Source organism: Procambarus clarkii, chromosome 26 (genome assembly GCF_040958095.1).
Source record: "Procambarus clarkii isolate CNS0578487 chromosome 26, FALCON_Pclarkii_2.0, whole genome shotgun sequence".
NCBI lineage: Eukaryota > Metazoa > Arthropoda > Malacostraca > Decapoda > Cambaridae > Procambarus > Procambarus clarkii.
The window spans coordinates 14,926,887-14,931,981 of NC_091175.1; the positions used below are offsets into that span (position 1 = coordinate 14,926,887).

Sequence of the window (5,095 nt, forward strand, 5' to 3'; positions counted from 1 at the left end):
TCGCACCAGAGTTCGAGTTTTTACAAGGTACCCGCTCACACTGGTACCCGCCCACACTGGTACCCGCCCCACACTGGTACCCGCCCACACTGGTACCCGCCCACACTGGTACCCGCTCACACTGGTACCCGCCCACACTGGTACCCGCCCACACTGGTACCCGCTCACACATTATGAGAAGAATCAAGACGGATGAAGATACAGATTTCTGTGTGTGTTGGTCAACTAATATATTGATAGTTTCCAAGTGTTGAATTTTTGTCAGTGAAAGCATTACATACATAATGCGACGCGGAGGAGTCGTGATCCCGACGTCCATGATATCCGTGTGCATCAACTTTGTGTTTTCTAATTTCACCTCAAAAATCCACATATCTTGTTTTTGAAGCTTATAATTATCCTTTGATCTTACAAGATTTCCTTTACCTTCTTAATCCTCTTAGTGGCTTGGTGATACTGAGCCTGGCTTGAGGCAATGGGCAAAGACGTTCCAGGAGTTGAGCTTTATGGGTGAGTGTGTGTGGGTGAGTGTGTGTGGGTGAGTGTGTGTGGGTGAGTGTGTGTGGGTGAGTGTCTGTGGGTGAGTGTCTGTGGGTGAGTGTCTGTGGGTGAGTGTCTGTGGGTGAGTGTGTGTGGGTGAGTGTCTGTGGGTGTGTGGAGGTCACCTCTTGATCACCATGTCTCTTATGTGGTCTGTTAAGGTGTCACACCCCTCACCCAATATGTTAAGGTCACACCCCTCACTCAATATGTTAAGGTCACACCCTCACCCAATATGTTAAGGTCACACCCTCACCCAATATGTTAAGGTCACACCCTCACCCAATATGTTCTTGATTGCCCGTTGATTAATGAATATAGAAACACTTGCCAATTATTTGCTGAGATTAAGAACTGTTCCTGAGCAAATAGCCTGACTGTCTCACAACGGAATGACTGATGATATTCTGGAAACATATAAGAATTTTCCACCAAGACTGAAACCTTTTGTTGAATGGTTTGAATGTCTATTGCAAATTATCTGTGTACCTAGTTATACAGGTATTTGTGTGTATATCTGGTAACATACTGTATATGTAAATGAAGAAATGTATATATATATCACGTAGAATGTTCGGTACAATGTTTATTGTTTGTGATATGTCCCTTATCATCCCTTTGTGTGTATTTATTCCTCAATAAACTGATTTCAATTTCAATTTCAAATTTCACCGGCAGGAGGCGATGTGAGGCCTGCCTCGGAGACCGGCTGACATTGAAGAAATGAGTTTGGGATCTCTGCCACAGACATGACCACAGATTTATACAGTGCTGTCCAGAATATATAAATTCCATTCTATCATCCTTGGAAAGGGTTCGAGATTTCTTAGACAACATGTAATGCTGCGAGTTACTGAGGACTAAGAAACAGAAGGTAGATAATGTGCTTTGACATGGTAAATTGCCTAAGTTCTGTCCGTCCTGCATAGGCGGGGGATTGATTCGCGTTGACAGGAGGCGGGGACAAGAGCTGAAGTACGGTGGGCGGGGGTGAGGGTGTGAGGCACGAGCAGTGGGTGGAGGAGGAAGGTAGGTAGAGGGAGGGAGGTGGGTAGAGAAGGTAGGTGGAGGGAGGGAGGGAGGGAGGTAGGAGAGAAGACCAGTGAGAGACTCAGGCACCTGTACCAAGCCGCTCCAGTGAGCGGTTTGCCCGCGTAGTGAGAGGACGAGTGACTCTGCGGCTCCGACCTACAAAACCTCCCTACCGCAGTTCGAACCCCCGTGGGGGCTCTGCCAGTGTGCGCCCCCCAACCCATCTAGGGCAGGTGGGCATGGCTTGCCCAAGTGCCCTCAGGGTGGTGCCCCAAACACACGTGAATGATGTTATTTCTGTGATTATACCAGTGTGAATGACGTTTCTGGAATCTCTCACATCTTAATTGTCGAAGATGATGCTGTGAATTAATGACTAGTGCAGATAGTTCACTAATTATCTACTTTCTACGTCGTTGTGATGGCTCTCGTAGTTACGATCATGAAGGAAAATGATATCAATATGTATTAAAGAAATTCAAGATAGCGGAAGTTTAAGACAAATTTATTTCTCAACGTTAAATTGTTGTATTAACTGGCGTTGAGAGACTTGGAGGCAGGAAGTGTTAGCATAGATGACAGAGTGAAGGTCTGTTCCTGTCGGCCCACCTGCCTCCACCCAGCTGTCCGTCCCCTGCCTCCACCCAGCTGTCCACCCCCTGCCTCCACCCAGCTGTCCACCCCCTGCCTCCACCCAGCTGTCCGTCCCCTGCCTCCACCCAGCTGTCCACCCCCTGCCTCCACCCAGCTGTCCGCCCCCTGCCTCCACCCAGCTGTCCACCCCCTGCCTCCACCCAGCTGTCCGCCCCCTGCCTCCACCCAGCTGTCCGCCCCCGTCTCCACCCAGCTGTCTGAAACCTGCCTCCACCCAGCTGTCTGAAACCTGCCTCCACCTAGCTGTTTGTCCCCTGCCTCCACCTAGCTGTTTGTCCCCTGCCTCCACCTAGCTGTCTGAAACCTGCCTCCACCCAGCTGTCTGAAACCTGCCTCCACCCAGCTGTCTGAAACCTGCCTCCACTCAGCTGTCTGACACCTGCCTCCACCTAGCTGTTTGTCCCCTGCCTCCACCTAGCTGTCTGAAACCTGCCTCCACCCAGCTGTCTGAAACCTGCCTCCTCCCAGCTGTCTGAAACCTGGCTCCTCCCAGCTGTCTGAAACCTGCCTCCACCCAGCTGTCCACCCCCTGCCTCCACCCAGCTGTCCGCCCCCTGCCTCCACCCAGCTGTCCGCCCCCTGCCTCCACCCAGCTGTCCGCTTCCTGCCCCCTCCCCCGCACCTCTCACCCATCTTAACTCACTCTACGATCCAGCTGTTCATCGTGCTGCTGCTGCTGCTCACACCAGCTGCCTGCCTCTCACGTTCCAGCTGCCAGCCGTATATTTGAAGGTAAGTGATAGGAAAGGCGAGCGCAGGGTTGAGTGATTAGAGGTCAGAGGTCACTGGTGTTGGGGATTAAGCAACAACCACTTATACAAGCTTAAATAATGCTCCTCTTAAGCGGTGGTTGAAAATGTGGATCACTTTGAAGACATAAGCAGCTGGTGCGTTGGTTATGTTAGGTTAGGTAAGATTGGGAGTTTTCCTATCAGAGGATAAATTTTGTATTCGCCTTGAAGTCAATAGGGGGATGGGGTGAGGGTTAGGTTAGGTTAGGTAAGATTGGGTTTTTTCCAATCAGAGGATAAATTCTGTATTCGCCTTGAAGTCAATAGGGGGATGGGGTGAGGGTTAGGTTAGGTAAGATTGGGTTTTTTCCAATCAGAGGATAAATTTTGTATTCGCCTTGAAGTCAATAGGGGGATGGGGTGAGGGGTTCACCTATGTGTGGGATACCAATGTGATACATTATAAATGGGTGGCTAGATTGGAGCAACAATACAACACAATCAGGGAACAATTGTGTTCCCTGATTGGGCTGATTGTTCCCTGATCCCTATAGTGGGCGCCCAGTATAGAAAGGAGAACACAAGATGGCCATCAGTGATTAACGACAATTAACTTAAACAAGTTAAGGTAACGCGATATGACCGTCTATAGAGCCTATTAGGCGGTCTAAATTGGCAAAGTTTCCAGCTTTACAGGCAAACTTTCTTGTGGACGAAAATTAAGTTGCATTTAAAGTTATACAAAGCCTTCATGTATACATGTATACAGAGAATACTCAGCCAGGGAGGTGCTGGGAGCCTCAGATGGAGACTAAGTAACCACTTCAACCACGTGGTATATAGTTCTTAAGTGTCGGAATAATGAAGAAGCAGAATGCATTAAGAAGCCGTAGAGGCAAACTCTGAAGAAAACTTCAAATGAAGAACTCCCGAAACCCGCTCCAGGTATGTTCCAGATATGTTTAGAAGCGAGGCACAAGAGCTGTGGCTCATCCTCCAGTAAGGTCAGCTAGGTGGGAATAACACACACACACACACACACACACACACACACACAACAGTTAGGGAGCACATGATCACCACATTCAAGATTCTCAAGGGAATTGATAGGGTAAATAAAAACAGGCTATTTAACACAAGGGGCACACGCACTAGGGGACACATGTGGAAACTGAGTGCCCAAATGAGCCGCAGAGATATTAGAAAGAACTTTTTCAGTGTCAGAGTGGTTGACAAATGGAATGCATTAGGAAGTAATGTGGTGGAGGCTGACTCCATACACAGTTTCAAATGTAGATATGATAGAGCCCAATAGGCTAAGGAACCTGTACACTAGTTGATTGAAAGTTGAGAGGCGGGACCAAAAAGCCAGAGCTCAACCCCCGCAAGCGCAAATAGGTGAGTACATGAAAATAGGTCGGGAATCGCGGTTATAGAGGCGGGACCCAAGAACTAAAGTAGTTTGATCATGCATGCACAAATGATGAATACTCAAACGTTCAAAAATCTCAGTGAAATTGATATGGTAGTCTAATACGGATTATTTAGAAGACGAGATATACTTGCACGAAGGGACACAGCTGGAAACTTGGTACGCAAATGAGTCACATTGAAAACCTTCTTTCTAATGCCAGTGTTAACAAATGGGAAGCATTAGGAAGTGATGTGGTGGAGGCTAACTCTGTACACAGTTGCGATATTGAATGATATTGAGAGCTTTAGCGGTTGTCTGAGGAAAGTGTTTGTTTTGGAGATATAAACTAAATTTGAACAGTAACTTCAGTGTAGAAAGTGTGTGTGTGTGTGTGTGTATGTGTGTGCGTGTGTGTGTGTGTGTGTGTCAGGAATATTTATGTTATGAAGAAGGCTTGGGGGATAGTGCACTTAATGTGATGGGATGGCATCTCTGCTTCAACATGCACACACTAACGCCGCTGGCAAAGGAGTACATATAGGTTTATATACTTCCACACACACACACACACACACACACACAATATTATATATATATATATATATATATATATATATATATATATATATATATATATATAATATATATATATATATATATATATATATATATATATATATATATATATATATATATATATATATATATATATATATATATTCCC

The 5,095-nt window shown here is 46.5% G+C and overlaps 1 protein-coding gene across 1 annotated transcript in view; it reads left to right on the forward strand.

The window, feature by feature from the left end:
* Window positions 1–1,690: 1,690 nt before the first annotated feature.
* The window catches only part of LOC123756806 (uncharacterized), a 168,451-nt gene continuing 165,046 nt past the window's right edge, over window positions 1,691–5,095 (forward strand). Inside the window, exon 1 of the mRNA XM_045740164.2 lies at window positions 1,691–2,958. The gene's annotated coding sequence lies outside the window, so the exon portion shown is untranslated. The remainder of the gene's footprint in view (window positions 2,959–5,095) is intronic.